The 21591-nt window shown below is 46.0% G+C and overlaps 1 long non-coding RNA gene across 1 annotated transcript; it reads left to right on the top strand.

The window, feature by feature from the left end:
* Positions 1–959: 959 nt before the first annotated feature.
* Positions 960–19968, top strand: LOC309623744. The gene is made up of 2 exons (XR_014241518.1): positions 960–15624; positions 18811–19968. It is a non-coding gene; the product is annotated as an uncharacterized lncRNA (long non-coding RNA).
* Positions 19969–21591: the final 1623 nt, after the last annotated feature.

Genomic DNA, 21591 nt, shown 5'->3' with positions numbered 1-21591 from the left:
CTCTCATATTGTTCATTTTATTTCGGCCAACACTTTGATGTGTGGTCTGTTTCTTTTAAAATTTTTATTTGGAAAATTTTCAAATCCACAGAAAAGTTGCAAGAATGGCTCAATAAACACCTCTCTGACCTTCACCTAGAGCAGTGGTTCTCAGTCAGGGGTGATTTTGCCTCCCAGGGGACAGGTCTAGAGGCAATGTCTGGAGACATTCTTGGTTGTTACTGGTATCTAGTGGGTAGAAGCTAGTGACGCTGCTGAACAATGCATAGTATGTGGTGACTATCACTCAGAACAAGGAATTTTCTGGTTTTCATCACAGGAAAAAAAACTGTAACTATGTGAGGTGATGGATGTTAAGTAAACGTATTGTGGCAAACATTTCACAATAAATGTGTATACCGAGTCATTATGTGGTACACCTAAAACGAATACAGTGTTATGTGTCAATAGTATCTCAATAAAAAATTAGATACACTGAAATAAAACCGCACTGAAAAGTTGAAAACGAAAGCCTGGAAAAATGTATAATGTGCAAATACTAACCAAAAGAAAGCTAGTGTAGCAATATGAATATCAGACGACTAGATTTTTTTTTTTTTTTTAGACAATGGTTTCATGAGCAGTGATGGGGGGTCTCTGTGTTTTGTTTTTGTTTTTTGTTTTTTAAATTTATTTATTTTTATTTATTTATGGCTGTGTTGGGTCTTCGTTTCTGTGCGAGGGCTTTCTCTAGTTGCGGCAAGCGGGGGCCACTCTTCATCGCGGTGCGCAGGCCTCTCACTATCGCGGCCTCTCTTGTTGCGGAGCACAGGCTCCAGACGCGCAGGCTCAGTAATTGTGGCTCACGGGCCCAGCTGCTCTGCGGCATGTGGAATCTTCCCAGACCAGGGCTCGAACCCGTGTCCCCTGCATTGGCAGGCAGATTCTCAACCACTGCGCCACCAGGGAAGCCCCAGACGACTAGATTTTAAGCAATTATATTAATAGAGACTGTGAGGGAAAGTACATAGAATTAAAGGGAAATTGAAGGGAAAATCTTTTAAGAAGGCACAACTATCATAAATGTGTATGCACCCAGAAATATAGCCTCTACGTATATAAAAGGAGACATTCATAAATCCACGATTTAACTTGGGATATTTTTAATACATCTCTCTCCAGCAGACAAATGAAAGAGAAAGGATATAGCCTACTTCAGCAAACAAAGTATTGCAACTTGATTATACATATAGTAAATATATAAATAAATAAATAAATACACACACACACACACACACACACACACACACACACACACACACACACATACCAGCAGAGACTGAGGGGGTTCCCTCTAGGACAAAGTACTAAATCTCATGGCATTTGGGTGGTTGTCCTCTAATCGCCCTGGAGATTACATCACTAATGTCCAGCCCAAACATTACAGCCAAGTGGTGAACTTGAATTGCCATGTGCAACTCTAAAAAAAAAAAAAAAGAAGAATTTTCTTTCTTTCTTTTTTTTTTTTTTTTTTAATAAAGTTATTTATTTATTTATTTTTGGCTGCATTGGGTCTTCGCTGCTGCAGCGGGCTTTCCCTAGTTGTGGCGAGCGGGGGCTACCCTTTGTTGCAGTGCACGGGCTTCTCATTGCGGGGGCTTCTCTTGTTGCAGAGCACAGGCTGTAGGCGCGCGGGTTTCTGTAGTTGTGACACGCGGGCTCAGTAGTTGTGGCTCCCGGCTCCAGAGGGCAGGCTCAGCAGCTGTGGCACAGGGGCCCAGTTTCTCTGCGGCATGTGGGATCCTCCCCGACCAGGGCTCGAACCCATGTCTCCTGCACTGGCAGGTGGATTCTTAACCACTGCGCCACCAGGGAAGCCCAAGAAGAAGAATTTTCTGGTTGATAATGTCAGTAAGGACAAGGTTGAGAAATCCTGCTCTAAGCTGACCAATTCATGTGCTTTCATCTCTTGCTGTCTCTCTCTGTCTCTATATATCTTCTTCTTCTGCCCCTCCCCTCCCCCTCCTTCTCTCCCCCATCATTTTCCTCCTCCCTCTCCTTCTTTTGCTTAACCCTTTCAGAGTATGTTGTAGACATCATGACTCTTTGCCCCTAAACACTTCCATACCCCCTGCATAATCACAATATTCACTTAATATAATATGATCATCTCATATACAGTTTATATTTGATGTTGCCAATTGTCCAAATAATACCCTTGATAGCATTTCTTTTTCCCATCTGGAATCTAGCCCAGGATAAGGCCTGTATTCAGTTGTCCTGTCTCCTTTCTCTCCTTTAATCTGGAACATTTAGTTCCTCCGCCCTCTGTGTCTTTCATGACCTTGACATTTCTGCAGAATACAGGCCTACTGTTTTGTAGAACGTCCTTGTCCTTCAGTGTAGGTTTGTCAGGTTGTTTGCTCAGGATCAGATACAGGTCCTGCATCTTTGGCAGGGCTTCCCCAGCAACGCTGCCCAGGTCTCAGCACATCACATCAGGAGGCATGTGTTGTCCGATGGTCCCAAATGAGCTCCCGGCTAAGCTGGGGTCTGCCAGATTTCTCCACAACAAAGGTACACTTTTCCCTTGTGGGATTAGCAAGTAATATGAAGCCTGATGATTTGAGGGTATATATCCTGCCCACTCCCAACAAACTTCCCCTCCACTGATGACTCTTACTTAAATCAATTTATGGAGCCAAATGATTTTCTAATTCCATCATTCCTTGATGATTCCAACCTGATGATTCTCCAGCATCCATTGATGACAAAGGAATTAGTTTTTACTACAATGGTTGTCAAATGATTTTATAAATCCATCATTTCCTCTTCATTCATTAGTTGGAATTCTTCTGTAAGGAGGAGCTTCCCTCACCCCCCTTCCTTCCTCCCTCCTTCCTTTCACTTTTCTTTCCTTTCTTTCTTCTTTATTTTATATTTATCAGGGTGAATTTGTGGATTCTTTTTTTTTACATTCAGTATATTATAATCCATTGCCATCATTATTCAATGCTCAATTGTCCCTGACAAGTCAATACCTAAATTGTTCCATAGCTGGCAACAGTGATCTCTTCAAGCTGGCTTCTGTATCATTTTGATTTATCATTCTTTGGTCACTTCCTTATTTTCTGCCAAAACCTGGTGTTCCAGACTCATCTTGTATTTTTCTTGTTCCAACCTTGGGATCATCCGTTTCCCCAAATGGCCCTGGTTCCTTTTTTTTTTTTAATTTTCATTTATTTATTTATTTATTTATTTTTGGCTGTGGTGGGTCTTTGTTGCTGTGCATGGGCTTTCTCTAGTTGCGGCGAGTGGGGGCTACTCTTCACTGCGGTGCGCGGGCTTCTCATTGCGGTGGCTTCTTTTTGTTGTGGAGCACGGGTTCTAGGCATGCGGGCTTCAGTAGTTAGTTGTGGCACGTGGGCTCAGTAGTTGTGGCTCGCGGGCTCAGTAGTTGTGGCTCGCGGGCTTAGTTGCTCTGCAGCATGTGGAATCTTCCTGGACCAGGGCTCGAACCCGTGTCCCCTGCATTGACAGGCGGATTCTTAACCACTGCGCCACCAGCCCTGGTTCCTTTTATTGGGGAACGATATTTAGAAACCAAGATGTGGGTGCTAGGTGGGCTCATTTTTATTGGGGTGTCATTGATCCCGGCCCTTTCAGCAGATAGAGCTGGAAATCAACATTCATTTGTGTTTAAATACATTTAAAGCATGAGCTCATACTACCCCCTCAAATTCCAGTCCAACACCACAGGAATTTTCTCCCTCCCATATTTATATGTCCCTTGCTGGAAACCCTGACTCCCAAGAACATCAATGTATTTGCTGACTTGCTCAGTGCTATAATAACCACAATACAGTTTCAGACCTGGTGAACCACAGTAAACCTGTTACATAAAGTTTAGGCCTTCTTTCCAGTTCCACTGTCTTTAGCTCAAGGGCAACACAGTGTTTTGGCTGTGTTAAGAGGTTCCTTGGATTTGTTCTTTTTCCCCTCTGTGGTCTCATGATATCACAATTTGCTCTACAGTTAGATTAATTTGCTTTTATTTGTTTAATATTAGAGTTTTGACCATTCTTGTTGATTTTACACCTTGCTTACTTCCTCTCTGGCTCTGCCTCCTACGATTTTGGACAATATTCTGAGCTGAAAATGCTTAGGGTGCTGGTGATGCTGCCGGGAGCTCCTTCTGCTTCAGTTTCCCAAAGTGTGGGCTGTACACTGCCGGCTCGAGCAGAGACAATTTTCCAGACTTGGCATGAAATAACAGTAAATTACACTGTGAGAAATCCATTCTTTTTCTGACTCCCCTTCCATCGTTGGATTACTTCAGTCAGAAAGCTTCAGGTTCATGCTACTGTGGCTTTAATGCCTCTGTAGCAGTTGCTGATCTCCCTCTGAACAAAGAGAGAGGCTTCAGGCACAGAGCCTGAAGAAGGCAATAATATTTAGATGGAAGACAAGACATTGTTTTATTTATCTGTTTGTTTCTTAGAGCCAGGCTGCCTGGTTTCCAATGGTACCCTTGCTGTTTTCTAGCTGTGACATTGGGCAACTTACTTAAGACCTCTGTGCTTCAGTTTCCCCATCTATGTATTTGAGATATAATGGTACCCCAATAAGATTGTTCTGGGGGTGAACAAGTTAACGTTAGTTCATAGTGTTAGTTAGTAATATGCCTAGCAGAGTGTCTGGCACATGGTAAGCACCAGTTATATTCATTTTTATGAAAGCTTTTTGTTGATGGGAAGTGATTCTAGTCTTCCGCCCAGGGTAGTGATGCAACATTTCCTCTTTAGATTAATTTGGTTCAGTGAGCCAATTAAAAACAAAGATTAAGGTTAAAAACAGTGGTCTGCAGATTTAGGAAAAATCATCAGTCTCATGGTGTGATGTGTGGACCCTTCCCTGCAGGTTTCCTTGCTGCCCCAACTTTTCAGTAAAATTATGTAGGTGAAAGAACACTTTGCCAGTTGTAAAATGCTCTCCTTCCTCTTACCCTTCCTTCCCCCTCCCTCCCTCTTTCCTATTCTCCATCTTACCCTCCCTCCCTCTCTCCCTCCCCCTCATCCTCCCTCCTACCCTTCCTCGCTCTTCCCTCTCTCCTTCCTTCCCTCCTTCCACAAATAATAAAGACTCCATCTAGGTGCTGTGCCAGGTACCGTAGCTCTAGAGGTGAATAAGTCATGAAGCCCATCTTCCTGAAATTCACAGTCTAATTGGGGAGGCAGACTAGTAACCAGACAATTGCTGCCTTGTGATAATTGCCCTGAAGGTAGAGCTCAGCATAGCGTGTGATTGGAGCAGAGGGGTGTGGGATTGCCTTACCAGCCTAGGTGCCGGTGGGTGGCTCAGAGATTGTTGCTGAAGGCAGAGCTACAACTTTTCTTTGTTTTTTGGTTTTTTTAATATTTAGTTTTTTATTTACTTGGCTGCGCTGGGTCTTAGTTCTGGCATGTGGAATCTGTGTTGCCGAAAGCGGGATCTTTGTTGCCACATGCAGGATCTTTAGTTGCGGCGGGATCTTTTAGTTGTGGCATGCGAATTATTAGTTGTAGCATGTGGGATCTAGTTTCCTGGCCAGGGATTGAACCCAGGCCCCCTGCATTGGGAGCGTGGCGTCTTAGCCGGTGGACCACCAAGGAAGTCCCCAGAGCTACATGTTAAAGACCACGTACGAATTACTGGGGTTAAGAAGACCCGGAAGGTGACCCTGACAGAGGACTCCACCCATGTAAAAGTGTTCAGCCTTTGAGAGCACACACCATGTGTTTGTTCAGGAAAATATAAGCACTCAGGGTGATGGTGCAGGGTGCAGGGCTTGGGGGGTTGAAGCAGGAGGCTGGAGAGGTCCGCAGGGGTCAGTGAATGAAGGGTCCAGAAGGTCAAGTCCAGAGCTAGGGCTTCATCCTGTACCACGGGGGAGCTGAAGGAGTCCAAAGAACAGCAGGATGTGGTCACATTGCATTTGGGAAGGTCATTTGGGCGCTGGACCAGCTTGGAGATGCAGGCCTGGAGTCTGTATGTGGGGATGCTCTTAAGCCTGGCCCTGCTCCTGAGCCACCTATGGGCCCCGCTCCCAAGAAAGAGACCCCGGGTACACGCTCAGCAAAGACTGGGTCACCCTGATCTGGTGTCCTAACCCAGCTCTGCCCTCCTCTGGCTGGGTGGTCTTGGACAAATTACCTCCCCTCCAGAAGCCTCAGTTTCTTTGTCTGCATCATGGGTAGAATCCCACCTGCTTCAAGGACCACGGTGAAGCTCAGTCATGGCACCGCAAGCGAGAGTCCTTCATGCCTTGCACAAGGCTGTGTCAGTGCATGGGGTGGGAGTTTGTACTCAGTTTCTCAGATTCCCATAGCACCTGACTGAGTCAAAGCTTCGACGTGCTTCACTGCTGCCAGCTCCAGGGACTCCGTCTGCTCCTTTCCAGGAGATGCTCTAGGTCACGTCTTGGGGTTCACTCATCATTGCTCGGTGCACACAAGAGGTTGCCAGCACCAGCTGATGGCCTAGATGGTCCCACACTGGAGGACCCACTTACCTGAATCACTGCTGCCATCTATGCTCTGACCTCCTTCCTGGGAGTCAGGGGACAACACAGGCTCAAATAGTTTTTCATCCATCCATCCACTCATCCATCCATCCATTTGTCCATCCATCCATCCATCTATCCATCCATCCATCCATCCATCCATCCATCCATCCATCATCCATCCATCCATTTGTCCATCCATCCATCCATCTATCCATCCATCCATCCATCCATCCATCCATCATCCATCCATCCATTTGTCCATCCATCCATCCATCTATCCATCCATCCTTCCTTCCATCCATCCATCATCCATCCATTCTCCATCCATCCATCCATCCATCCATCCATCCATCCATCCATTCACCTTCATTGAGCACCTTCTCTGCGCCAGGTACAGTGTGAAGCTCTGGGGAGAGAGGGATGAATGAAATGGACTCGTGTCTGTTTTCGTGCACAGTGTGTTTGTTCAGGAAAATGTAAGTATGTCAGGGTGGTGGAGTACATAGTACAGGGTGTAGGGGGTTGAGGAATGAAGCTAGAGAGGTCTGCAGGGTTTAAGGTATAGTCTGATGGGGGAGATGACCATACAGAAGTAAACAAGAGCATTTTAGACTGTCATAGTATTAGGAAGGAAGGAAACAAGGCCCGGCCATCCAGGGAGAGATGATGGGGTTTGCTGGAGAGCTGGCAGTGGGGGAGAGCAGGGTCCTGGGGTTGTATGTCCTGGGCTTGCTGATGGGCAGGATCAAGGGGTCCTGAGGATCTGCAGCCACAGAACTTGTAGGACCTGAGGAGGGATGGCCCTCCAGGTGACTCTTCAGGGACACAGGGAACCATCTGCCCCAGTGAGGAAGACCTAGGTTCAAGTCTAGGGTCTGCCACTCCCTGACTGTGACCTTGGGTAAATTACCTCCCCTCTTGGACTCTCAGTTTCGTTATCTCTAGAATGGGAATCATAATGGTACTGTCCTCTTGAGTGATGATGATAATGTACTCAATATCAAACAACCCGGCAGGGTGCCTGGTACCTAGGAGGTGCTAAATACATGTTAATTTTGCCATCCATTCTCTCTTCCTTCTTTTCACCAGCGGCCCTAGAGATCTCCAGGACTCCTGAAGACCTTGCATTGGCTGTGGCTCCTCCTGCAGTTTCCCCATCTGTAAAATGGGGTGAGACCAGTGCCTGGCACCTATAAAGTGCTCAGTCAGTGTTAGAGGCTGTTGTGGTTGCTGTAGCCATGCAGACCCCCTTGCAAGTCTGGCCGAGCCTGGCATTTTGTCTGTCACCTCTTGCCTCTTCCCCAGGATGTGATGGACCTGCATGCCTCAGAGCCTTTGCACAGCTCTTCCCTCTGCCTGGCTCACCCTTCCCTCGGGCCAACTCCCCACCACACTCCTCACCCCTATCCCTGGGCACTGAATCCCATCACTCTGTTTTATTTTCTCCTGACACTTGACAGGATCTGGAAGGATCTTTCTTGTCCCTTCAGTTTATCTGATTATTCTGTGTCTCATGGTTAGTTTGGAGGTTCTAGAGGGCACAGCCTTTGTCTTGCTCCCTGCTCCCGTGTTCCCAGCTCATAGTACAGAGCACACAGTAGGTACACAGTGCATATTTGTTGAGAGAAGGAAGGAAGAGAGGAAAGGAAGGAGGAAGGAAGTGGAAGAGATGAAGGAGAGGTGAGAAGGGCAGTGGAGGCTTGTGGAGGAGTGGCTGGGGCTCGGGAGCCCCAAACCTTCTCCTGGGTTTCTCCCCACCATCTTTTTTCAGATTTCAGTGGTGGTTTTCACCGGAACTTTCTTTCTTTCTTTTTTTTTTTTAAGTATTTTATTGTGGTAAGAACACTTAGGACGACACTTAAGTCAGATACAGACAAGTATCATATGATATCGCTTATATGCAGAATCTAAAAAATGATACAAATGGACTTATTTACAAACAGAAACAGACTCACAGACTTAGAAAACAAACTTATGGTTACCAAAGGGGAAAGGGGGAAAGGGATAAATTGGGAGAAAGGGATTAACAGATACAAACTATCATACAAAAAATAGATAATCAACAAGGACCTACTGTATAGCATAGGGAACTCTACTCAGTACTCTGTAATAACCTATACAGGAAAAGAATCTGAGAAAGGATAGATATATGTATATGTATAACGAAATCACTTTGCTGTACCTGAGAGTTATACAACATTGTAAATCAACCATACCCCAATATAAAATAAAAATCTGAAAAAAAAAACCCCCACTTAAGATGAGATCTACCATCCTAACAGATTTTGAAGTGTACAATGCAGTACTGTCAACTACACACACAGGCTATACAGCATATATAGAGAACTCACTCATCTTGTGTAACTGGAACTTTATACCCGTTGATTAGCAGCTCCACTTCCCCCCCAGCCCTCAGGCCCCGGCACCCACCATTCTCCTCGCTGTCTCTATGAATTTGACTATTCTAGGGACCTCATGTTAGTGGACTCATGCAGTATTTGTCCTTCTGTGGTTGGCTTATTTCACGTAGCACAATGTCCTCCAGGTTCATCCATGTTGTTGCTTATTGCAAGATTTCCTTCTTTTCTAAGACTGAATGATATTCCATTATATGTATACATCACATTTTCTTTATCCATTCTTCTGTCCGTGGACATTTAAGTTGTTTCCACACCTTGTCTATTGTGAATAGCGCTACAGTGAACATCAAACTAAAAAGTTTCTGCAAAGGACACAATGAACAGAGTGAAAAGGCAACCTACAGAATGGGAGAGGATATTTATAAACCATACATCTGATAAGGGATATATATCCGAAAGACATAAGGAACTCCTAAAACTCAAACTAGTAACCCGATTAAAAAATGGGTTAAGGGATTGAATACACATTTCTCCCAAGAAGACGCAGAAATGTCCAACAGGTATATGAAAAGATGCTCAATGTCACTAATCTTCAAAACCTCACACCTGTCAGGATGGCTATTATCAACGAAACGAAACAAAACAAAACAAAACAAATAAACAAAGAAAACAAGTGTTGTTGAGGATGTGGAGAAACTGGAACTCTTTTGCACTGTTGGTGGGAATGCAAAATGGTGTAGCTGCTATGAAAAACAGTATGGAGGGTCCTCAAGAAATTAAAACTAGAACTACCATATGATCCCTCCATCCCACTTCTGGGTATATACGCAAAAGAATTGAAACAAGCTTTCTTTTGAAGTGGTCAGTACTCTCCTTCCTGACCTGTCCACTGGCCAGAAGTTACGGCCCTTCCCCATTATTCCCACTGCCCCTGGGCCTGGGTACTTTGCTGGGATGTGCAAGAAGCACATGCTGAGGGGATTAACAGCCCTGGATGCTCTCAGGGGGCTCAACTTCTCGCCAGGGCTAGGAAGGTTTCATTTAACAAGGAGTCTCTGCTACCACCTACTGGGTATCTGGGGAAAGGGTTTCACAGTCACCCAAGGAAACATTCCTGTGTCTGGACACTTATGAATAAATGTCAATCTCCACAGCAATAACAACAGCCGTGATTTTATCAAATGATTACTCTATGTCAGACGTTGTACCAGGTACTTTCAAAACACGATGCCTTAATATCCAACAACCTGAAACGCGGCTGGTGTTATTCTGATGTATTTATACAGAGAGAGAAAGAAAGAGACTTAGAGAAAGAAAAAATGGCCAAGGTCACACAGCTAGTGATGGCCAAGTCTGCATTCTCACCCAGGTCTCTCTGGCCCTAAAGTGGGGCTGAGCAGTGTCTTAGAGAAAGGCAGAGAGGCAACGAGAGGGTGGGCAGGAAAGGCAGAAGAACGGAGTAGAGGGCTGTAGATGGTTCTGGAAACTACTCCTGGTGCCCTTCCCAGGAAAGTTCACTCATGGTTCCTCCCTCTCAGGGCACCCATGCTGTCCCAAGGCCTTGCTATGAGCCAGGACGTCCTCCCAGTGACCCTGGGTGTGCACTCCCTCATCCAACACCACACAGGGGTGGAGAGCTTGGGCCACCATCCTCCAGGGAGTGTGGTGCAGGGTGAGACTGTCTCCAGGCCCTGAATCTGGTGCTCTGGGTGACACAGGTGATCAACCTGGAGAAGCTGCACACAGGTTTCGATGGTCCGGGTGACGTCCTCACATTTTGGGGGCCTGAAGGTCAGGCTGGCAGAGTGGGTGGGAGACCCCCTCTATGGGGTAGATTCCCCAGCATGCTCTGAAATGATGGCCTTGCCATGGTCAAGGGCCCTGTCTGCTACTGTTAGGAAGTCTCTACAAAGGAGGTCATGTTGGTGATGTCAGGAAGACCAGCGGTCTTTTTCTGGCTCTGCCACTTTCTAGCTCTGTGATCTTGGGCAATTTCCTTCACCTCTCTGAGTCTCACTTTCCCCTTCTGTAAAATGGGACTAATCCCAGTCCCTACCTCTTAGGGCTCAATTGGGAATCGATTGAAAACCCATATGTAAAGCCCTGAGGGCATAGTAAGTGCTTGATAGACGGTAGTATGAAGGACCCTCACAGACAGATACATACCAGGCATGCCTCAATGCCTCTGCAAGGCTGAGAAGGAACACTTTTTGTTATATGATGTCTCTGCAGAGCTGGGGAAACTGAGTCACTGGGCCAGGAAGTGCCTGAGCCCAGGCTTCAGCCTGAGTCACAAGCCTAATTCTGGTGAAGCTCCCTGCAGCCATCTCCAGAAATGCTTTGGGTCACTGTCTGCTGGCTTAGTGCCTCCTTCCCTCCCCACCTCATCAGCCAGGCAGGGCTGGGTCCCCTAACTCTGTATCTGATGAGTGAAGGATGCGCTGAGATGAACATTTATTGCCCCTTACAGCTGGGGGAACTAAGGCTGGGAAAGGGGAGGTGATTTCCCCTGGGGGCCACATAGCTGTGTTGGGGTAGGAACCTGACTGGCCCCTGGGGTCATCCATCAGAAAAAAAATGCTTCGGTGGCTGCATTTCCTCAGGGCTGGCTCACACCCCCAGCTCAGGCCTGGGATCAAAGGCGACGCTGCAGGAAGCCCTTCCCAGCCCGACTTCCCCAGAACTAGGACACGCTTTGACGTCAACACGTCCACATTCCTGCCCTCCAGCCCCAGGGCGGGGGCACTGATTTCCTCCCACCAGCCTTGGCATCCCAAACAGGAAGCTGGGTCATGTGGGCGGGTCGGGCCAGGGCACCGGCAGGAGGGGGGCGGGAGTTCAGTCCAGGCGTCAGCTCCCAGCGGCACCTACCGGGCTTGGGGCACCCAAGAAGGGCCAGGGAGTCATGTTATACTATATCACCAGGGTCACAGTTGTTCCTAAGGCACTCATGAAGGGCCGTCAGTGACTTCGTCCCTTTTGGTCTTCACAAACTATTGCACTCATTGATTATGACTATCTTACTGATCAACAATAACGGCTAACCTAGGTTGAGCGCTTACTCCAGCCGTGAGCTTTACGTGGGTTCTCTCACTTAATTCTCATAATCCTCTTATTTTCCTTTAACAGATGAGGAAACTGAGGCATTGGCAGGTTAAGTCAAAAAAAAGTCTGCAGCAGTGGGGAGTGGGCAGGGCAAGGATTTGGACCCTGTCTGGCCTGGAGCTGGTACTCGGAGCCCCAGTGGGTGCAGCAACCTCCCCAGCTCAGCCTCTGCCAGTGCAGTGTTGGAAAATGCAAATCTGATCATGTCTCTCCTGGGCTAATCCCTTCCAAGGCACCCGTTTAGCCCGGGGACAAAACTCCATGCTCTGAGGATGGCGCTCTACGCCCTTTTCCTCCTGCTGCCTCCACCTACCCAGCCACGTCTGGTTCCCAGAACTACTCTCGTTTTTCATTATGACCACATTTTATACAGGAGGAATCCAAAGGTCGAAGAGGAGACAGAAAGTGGGTCAGGTCACAGAAACAGTGAGGGGCAGAGTCAGAATTTACACCTGGTCTGGCTGGTCCAAATCCTTCCACGCCTGAGGTTCCCAGTGTCACAGTGCAGAGAAATGGCGGGGCCCTTATGGCAACTTCCTGGGCCCAACTAGGGATGCAGGGGGGAGGCCTAGAGATCATGGTCAGTGATCTCCCCAGGGGGAGTCTGAGCACCTCCTCCTCAGCCCTCTGAAGCTCCAGGGCAGTCTGAGTGGTCCCACTTATCACAGAAGCTGCAAGACACGCTGTGGGGCTTTTCCTGCTGGTGGGTCCTGCCCTCCCGGGGTTCACGTGAGCCAGGGGCTACGTCAGCTTCCCGCTCCTCTTTCTTGGGGCCCCAAAGTGGCCCCTCCACGCTTCCTTCCTCACTGTCCTCCCCTGCCCTCTGGGCAGGTGCGTTTCCCACACCGGAGGAAGGGCTGCAGCAGCCTGGGGTTCCCACACTTGACTGTGCTTCAGAATGCCCCAGAAGGCTTTTATTTATTTGTTTGTTTGTTTGTATTTTTGGCTGCGTTGGGTCTTCGTTGCTGTGTGGGCTTTGTCTAGTTTTGGTGAGAGGGGGCTACTCTTCATTGCGGTGCGCGGGCTTCTCATTGTTGTGGCTTCTCTTGTTGCAGAGCACGGGCTCTAGAGCACAGGCTCAGTAGTTGTGGCTCACAGGCTTAGTTGCTCCGCGGCATGTGGGATCTTCCTGGGCCAGGGCTCGAACCCGTGTCCCCTGCATTGGCAGGTGGATTCTTAACCACTGCGCCACCAGGGAAGCCCCCAGAGGGCTTTTAGATTGCCAGGCCCATTCCCGAATCTCTGGTTTGGCGGCCTGGGTGGGGCCTCAGAGCATGCATTTTTGTTTGTTTGAAGTACAAATTCTCTGAATATCTAAACGAGGAACTTTAGGTTTGTTGTATATCTTTAGCAATACCCGATCACCAATTTTACTGAGGATTTATTTCTGGGTCTTTTCTAGAATTTTCTTTCTTCAAACTTTGATGTTTTACATACGTTCAGCCCTTCTCATAGCGAGTGTAGAGACCCCTGCTGCCCTGCCAATGGGAGGATATTATCCCTGATGGCACAGAATGAAATCATTCTGGGTCATTCAAGGTTACCCTTAATATAGGACTCTTTGGGTTAGTTTTAAAATCTCATTTGGAAAAATGAACAGAGGACCTGAATAGAAATTTTTCAAACAAAGACATACAGATAGCCAATAGGCACATGAAAAGATGTTCAATGTCACTGATCATTAGGGAAATGCAAATCAAAGCTACAATGAGGTACCACCTCATGCCTGTTAGAATGGCTATTATCAAAAAGGTAAGAAATAATAAGTGCTGGAGAGACACATTCCTCCACAGTGTGGGAACCCTCCTACACTGATGGTGGGAATGTAGATGGGTGCAGCCGCTATGGAAAAGTTTGGAGGTTCCTCATAAAACTAAAAATAGAGCTACCATATGATCCCGCAATTCCACTTCTGGGTATCTATCCAAAGAATAGGAAAACACTAATTCAAAAAGATATATGCATTCTTATGTTCATAGCAGCCAATAACCAAATATGGAAACAACGTAAGTGCCCATCGATAGATGAATGAATAAAGAAGCTGGGTTGTGTGTGTGTATATATACACACACAACATAATATTATTTAGCCATAAAGAGATGAAATCTTGCCATTTTGGGTAACGTGGATGGACCTTGTGGGTATTATGCTAAGTGCTGTAAGTCAGATGGAGAAACACAAATACCATGTGATTTCATACATATGTGAAATAAAAAGAAACAAACAAAATAAGCAAACCAAACCAAACAAAAACAAACACATAGATACAGAGAACAGAGTAGTGGTTACCAGAGGGGAAGGAGGGTGGGGGGGGGGAGGGCAAAATGGGTGAAGGGTGACAGATGGAAACTAAACTTTTGGTGGTGAGCACATTGAAGTGTATTCAGAAGTTGAAATGTAATGGTGTACGCATGAAACCAATATAATGTTATAAACCAATGTTACCCCCCCAAAAACCCAATTCACTTGGTATCATGATGTATCTCAGAGGTCCTACACGATCGCTAGCAATCACTGAGTGTATCACTCAGACAGACAGTTTGGGAAGATGGATGGTTCCAGGGGGACTGTATACCTCTGGGTGGAGGCATGGATTTCTAACACCTGCCAGGACCATGCTTCTGCTGCCAGCGGACCACACTTTGAGAAGCACTGGCGTGGAGGAGGCCAGCTGGAGGGGTGGTCAGCTGGCAGGCAGGGGGTGAGCAGGGGCTCACCACGCTCCACCCGGTACAGCTGCGCCTAGGGTTCCTTTTCCATCAAACATGGGGAACAACAAGACAGTCCTTTTTCAGGCTGGTTTCCTCCACAAACGTTTTGGAGCAAATACATCTGTTTCCGCTCCCTGAGGTTCTTGAGCTCTGGTTTTCACAAGGGCAGCGGGGACTTCTGCCATCACCCTGAGGTCTGTGCGAAGGGAAGCACCAGCTCCGTGGGGCGGGTGCTGCGGATTGTCCAACCCCACCTGACAGTGGGGACACGGAGGCTGAACGTCCACTGCTCACACAGCTGGGAAGCCGCAGGGAAAGGAGTCAAACCCGGTCTTAGTTTCCAGCTTCTCTAAGTGCTTCTTGGGGAGGCCACCGCGCTCACCCCTGAAGGAAGAGACCCCAGGCTGCGGGGCCGACCCGAGTCCGCTGGGCGATTTCTCAGGTGACAGCGCCCTCTCGTGGTCGGCGTGCAAAGGCGAGGAAGAACCGGAGCCCGGCCCCAGAATCTGACAGCCCCTCTCTGCCAGGGATTGATCCTTTGGTTTATTCATCCCTTCAATTCTACAAACACTTTCGGAGTGCCTACTGAGAGCTCGCCGGCGACACGCTGGGACCAACAAAGACACAGTGGTTGCTCTGGCCGCACTTGCAGTCCATCTGGGAGAACAGAGAACATATCCACGCTGATGTAGAAATACAGCTTGTATTAAAAATGCATGGAGGAACAATTTAGGGTGTGTGGGAGTGTGTGCCTGAGGCACTGGCCTGTGGCAGAGTCAGCCAAGGCCCCTGGGAGGAGAGGCGTGATTAGGAGTTAAGTGGGAGAAGAGGGTGGAGGGGGAGTGGGCATCAGTGGGGAGTTTTGCGCAGAGGACACAGCATGTGCAAAGGCTCTGAGTGGAGAGGAAGCCTGGGGAACGTTCAGGTTGGAGGAATCTAGCCAAGCGGGGCGGGTGGGAGGGGGCACCGTGCTGGGAGGAAAGCTGGGGCGGTGGGCAGCCGACCTCACAGGGCCTTCTGAGCCTCAGCCAGAGGGTTTCTTGTGCCCTGGGGGCATCAGGATGGTGTCAAGGTTACAGGTGTGGGCTGTGGCCCCAAGCTGCCTAGGTTTGAATCTTTTCTCTGCCTTTTGCCAGCTGGGTGACCTTGGGCAAGTTGCTGAAGCTCTCTGTGCCTCAGTTTCCTCCCTCTGATAATTGGGATGGTGGCAGAGCTCCCCTCATAGGGCTCCGGTGAGGAGTAAATGAGTCTGCACCAGGAACATGCCTGCAACAGTGCGCGGCCCTTGAGTGCTGGCAGATATTGTTATTGTTGTTGTCATTGTTATTGGAGGGTTCTGGGGTGGGGTGACAGGATCAGAATCTCAGTGACAGGAGGACTCCAGGCTCTGATGAGGACGGCTTGGAGCGGCTGGAAGCAGGGAGACCAGGGAGGGGCTGCTGCAGCCTTCCTGAGGGGAGCTACACTTTTGATTATTGTTTGCATGATGTTTTTCTTTCCATATTTTTACTTTCTACCTTTCTTATCCTTATATTTAAATTGTGGGTTTTTTTTAAAGTTTTAATCTGATACTCTTTGTATTTGGTCTATTTAAAAAATTTTTTAATATATTTTTTAAAATTAATTAATTAATTAAATTTTCAGGGCAGGCTCTGTTGGGTCTTCGTTGCTATGTGTGGGCTTTCTCTAGTTGTGGCGAGCGGGGTCTACTCTTCATTGTGGTGCACGGGCTTCTCATTGCGGTGGCTTCTCTTGTTGCAGAGCAAGGTCTCTAGGCATGCGGGCTTCAGTAGTTGTGGCTCATGGGCTTAGTTGCTCCGCGGCATGTGGGATCTTCCCGGCCCAGGGGTCGAATCTGTGTCCCCTGCATTGGCAGGTGGATTCTTAACCACTGCACCACCAGGAAAGTCCCTGGTCTATTTTTTTTTAAAATAAATTTATTTATTTTATTATTTTATTTTATTTATTTATTGTTTCTGGCTGCGTTGGGTCTTCGTTGCTGTGTGTGGGCTTTTCTCTGGCTGTGGCGAGTGGGGGCTACTCTTCACTGCGGTTCGCGGGCTTCTCATTGCAGTGGCTTCTCTTGTTGCGGAGCACGAGCTCTAGGCGCGCCGGCTTCAGTAGTTGTGGCACGTGGGCTCAGTAGTTGTGGCTCGCGGGCTCTAGAGCGCAGGCTCAGTAGCTGTGGCTCACGGGCTTAGTTGCTCTGCGGCATGTGGGATCTTCCCGGACCAGAGATCGAACCCGTGTCCCCTGCACTGGCAGGCAGATTCTCAACCACTGTACCACCAGGGAAGCTCCCTGATCTATTTTTATTTCATCAAATTACTTAATGTATTTTGAGTTTATGTCTACCATATTAGTATGTGTTTTCTATTTCTTCTAATTAGTCTATGTTCCTTTTTCTATCTTTTTTTTGCCTTTGTACCAGTTTCCTAGGGCTGCCATGACAGAGTTCCACAAACTGAATGGTTTTAAAACAATAGAAGTCTATTCTCTCACAGTTCAGGAGGCCTTCTGGAAAAGCAGGGTGTCACCAGCATTGTTTCCTGCGGGAGGCTCTAAAGGAGACCCCCCCCCCCTTTCCCCATGCCTCTCTCCTAGCTTCTGGTGATGGCCAGCAAGCCTTGGTACTCCTCGGCTTGTAGATGTCACTCCAATCTCTGCCTTCGTCTTCACCTGGCATTTTCCTGGGCCTCTGTGTCTTTACATGGTCATCTTCTTATAAGGACACCAGTCTTATTGGACTAAGGGCCCACCCCACTCCAGTCTGTCTTACCTAATTATATCAGCAAAGACTATTTCCAAACGAGGTCAGATTCTGAGGCACTGGGGGTTAGGACTTTAACATATTATTTTTGGAGGACCCAATTCAACCCCTACTAGCTTTCTTCTGAATTAAATACTTTTTATTACTCCATTCTGCTTCTGTTAATTTCTCTTTTTTTTAAATTTAATTTATTATTTATTTATTATTTTTATTTTTGGCTGTGTTGGGTCTTCGTTTCTGTGTGAGGGCTTTCTCCAGTTGCAGCAAGTGGGGGCCACTCTTCATCGCGGTGCACGGGCCTCTCACTATCGCGGCCTCTCTTGTTGCGGAGCACAGGCTCCAGACGCTCAGGCTCAGTAGTTGTGGCACACGGGCCCAGTTGCTCCGCGGCATGTGGGATCTTCCCAGACCAGGGCTCGAACCCGTGTCCCCTGCATTGGCAGGCAGATTCTCAACCACTGCGCCACCAGGGAAGCCCTGTTAATTTCTTAGTTACACATTCTATTACTATGTTTTTGGTGATTATCATAAAGATTGCAATATGCACCCTTTAAGTATAATATTAATTTAGTGTTTTTGCCATCTTGGACAATGCAAGGACTTTGGAGCACTGTAACTGCATTTTCTGTCACACTTTTTGTGCTATTGTTGCCAGATATATCTTAACTCTACATACATTAAAAATTCTATGCAACATTATTATTCCTGTTTTATATAGTCAAGCTTCATTTACACAAAACCATATAATTATCTTTTCCATGTGTATCTTCCTTCCTCTGATGCTTCCGTCTGAACTTATTTTCTTTCTGCCTGAAGACGCTCCTTTCATAAGCCCTTTACTGGGCGTCTACTGGTGACAAGTTATATATTTTAGTCTCCCCTGCAAAATTTTGTCTTCATTTTGGAAGACAATATCCACAGCATATCAAATCCCAGGTTGCAGGTTTTTAAAACATTTCACCTCTGTTAAAATATTTCATTGTCTTCTATTTCTATCATTACTCTTTAAGAAGTTAGCTGTCAGTTGAATGCTCTTTTGAAACTAATGTGTCTTTTTTCCTTCCGGCTACTTATGAGATTCACTCTTTGTCTTTGATTTTCAGCCATTTTTCTGTGAATTGCCTAGGTGAGTTTGTATTTGTTTTGCTTGGAGGTTCTTGGCATTTCTTGAAACTTTGGCTTGAGGTCTTTCATAACTTCTGTAAAATTTCAGCTACTATCTTTTTGAATATTGCTTCCACTAACCCCAAGTACCTCTGAATGTGACTGTATTTGGAGGTAGGGCCTTAAAGAAGACATTAAGGTAAAACAAAATCAATAAATGGAGAATCTGTCTTATAGGAGCTCCCAGGAAGGTTCCAAGACAACTACTGTGCATAGGCAAGAATGAGAATGGCACACAGTAGGAGCTCAGTAAATGGTAATTGGACAAGTGATCGAAGGTAGCAAAGAAGCATGGAGGGGGAAGTGTGAAAAATCACTTTGAAAGGTAAAGTTAGATTTGTACTTTAAAAGTTAAAGCAAAATAATGTACGTGGAAACTAGAAAAATGGTACAGATGAGCCGGTTTGCAGGGCAGAAGTTGAGACACAGATGTAGAGAATGGACATATGGACACCAAGGGGGGAAAACTGCAGTGGGGTGGGGATGGTGGTGTGCTGAATTGGGCGATTGGGATTGACATGTATACACTGATGTGTATAAAATTGATGACTAATAAGAACCTGCAGTATAAAAAAACAAACAAACAAAACAACTAATACTAAACTTTCATTGGGTTATTTGTATGGAAATATGTTAATATAAATGTTTCAGACATTACATGAAATTTCTAAAAATCTTATATGTTCCGGTATAATGTTATAAGTCATAATTCTAGCTATTACTTTAAAATGTATATCTCAGAAATAACTAAATTTCCTTGTCAATTGCACTATTATGAACTTTCATCAAATCTTTAACTGTGGTCATTTTTAAGTCTTTTGTCATTTACAGACAGTTCTGGGTGTACTCTGATGCTTTTGCAAATATGTTCCTATAAAAGGGGTTCACCTTCAAGGAATTCATAGAAAAGACTCTGACAAGTACAGGTTTCTGGTAACTGACTATACTGCTGAACTGAATGAATAAGCATTTTCAGAACTCTAATGAAAAACTGATGAACTCATAAAAGTGCTAACAAAAGATCAAGATGAAAAAAAAATTAATTACATGGGACTGAGTGAACTGATGAGGATTAGTATAATTTTTGTGACTTTCTGTTTGAATTAAGAAAAAAAAAAATCCCACAAGGACTCAGAGGCAAAGAATATACAAATCAATTTTCACTGCAAAGTAAAGGAGCTGTTACAGTGGAGGATTACTGGACTGAATGTCAATATTATGACATAGTATGAGTGTGTTTTGTGTTTGGTAATTGCAATCATTGTTGCTTTTGTTGTGGTCATCCATTTACAATGCTTGGTGTCAGTCTATCTCTTGTAAAAATAAAATACAGTGTGTGTGTGTGAAAAAAACAAAGAGTTAAAGCAAAATAAATTCTAGATGATTCAATTATCTAAATGTTAAAACTGTATAAATGTACTAGAAGATAATATAGGTGAATATTTATATAATCTTTGAGTTGGAAAGTTAAAGCTTCACACCAAAGGCAAAAAACATAAAGGAAAAGACTGATAGCTTTGACAACATCAATTAAATTTTTTTTCTTCTATTAAAAACCATCTAGGGCTTCCCTGGTGGCGCAGTGGTTGAGAATCCGCCTGCCAATGCAGGAGACGCGGGTTTGAGCCCTGGTCTGGGAAGATCCCACATGCCGCGGAGCAACTAGGCCCGTGTGCCACAACTACTGAGCCTGAGCGTCTGGAGCCTGTGCTCCGCAACAAGAGAGGCCGCGACAGTGAGAGACCCGCGCACCGCGATGAAGAGTGGCCCCCGCTTGCCGCAACTAGAGAAAGCCCTCGCAGAGAAACGAAGACCCAACACAGCCATAAATAAATAAATAAATAAAATTAAAAAAAAAAAACCATCTAAACAAAACTTGAAAGTCAAATAATAAACGATGAGAAATATTTTCAACATATACAGCCAGCAAAGGATTGTTGTTTTTGCTAGCACTCTTACTAACCAATAACACTTTGCCAGAAAATCAGCAAGGGATAAGGAAAAGCAATTCACAATAAGATAGCCCATATTCAAATAATAAAATGTATATGCTTGCCAATAATGAAATAACGGTATAATGCAACATTAGTGAGATGCTATATATTTAAATATCTAATTGATCAAAGATGAAAAATAAATAATACCCAGAGTTGGTGAGGTTACAGGGAAGTGGATATTCCCACATTGTGGGTGAAGTTGTAAACTGTTTCAATCTTTTCGGAAAGCATTTTGGCAGCGTGGATCTAACAGCTTAAATCTTTGCATATTTTTTTGACCTAACAATTCCTCTTCAAGGAATTTATCCTGTGGAAGCAGTTGTAAGATGAACAAAAACTTCAAGGACCTACATGATAGTGCTGCTAATAATTGAAAGAATTTGCATACAATCAAAATGCTCTTTAATAGAGGGATGATGAATAAATTATGGGTCATCCAATCAATGGAATAATGTGAAATACTTAGACTTGATGATAAAAACATCCAGTAGCAATTCAGAAGATGCTAATAGCATGCTGTGGGACCATGAGGAGCCGTTGCCCTAGAAACCAGCACTCACTTAGGGCCACAGGAGTTGAACGGGGTCAAACCCATTCCCCCACCCAGGACCCTCAGGATAATCCCCTCAATGCCTTCAGTCATCTTCCAGACTTTCTCTCATCCCCGTCCTGCCCTGTACAGCCCCTCAGCTGACCCAGTCCTGTCCATCTTCCCTCTTCTCCCTCTCTCCCTCCCTCCCTCCCCCCTTCCCCTCCCCTCCACAAGAAACAAACCAACCCTCTCTCCTGTTCACTCACACACACATACTCACACACCTACACACATCCACACTCACTCACAGGCCTTCCCATACGCTCACCTTCCCCCCACACTCACACTCACCCACCCACAAGCACACACTCACACTTACACACAGTAACCTTCACCACCCCTATGTTCACATGCACCCACACTTTCACT

Source organism: Balaenoptera borealis, assembly GCF_965194805.1.
Source record: "Balaenoptera borealis genome assembly, chromosome: 2".
In the NCBI taxonomy this organism is placed as follows: domain Eukaryota; kingdom Metazoa; phylum Chordata; class Mammalia; order Artiodactyla; family Balaenopteridae; genus Balaenoptera; species Balaenoptera borealis.
The sequence above is the reverse complement of the archived record's forward strand: the minus strand, read 5'-3'. Positions and strand labels throughout refer to the sequence as shown.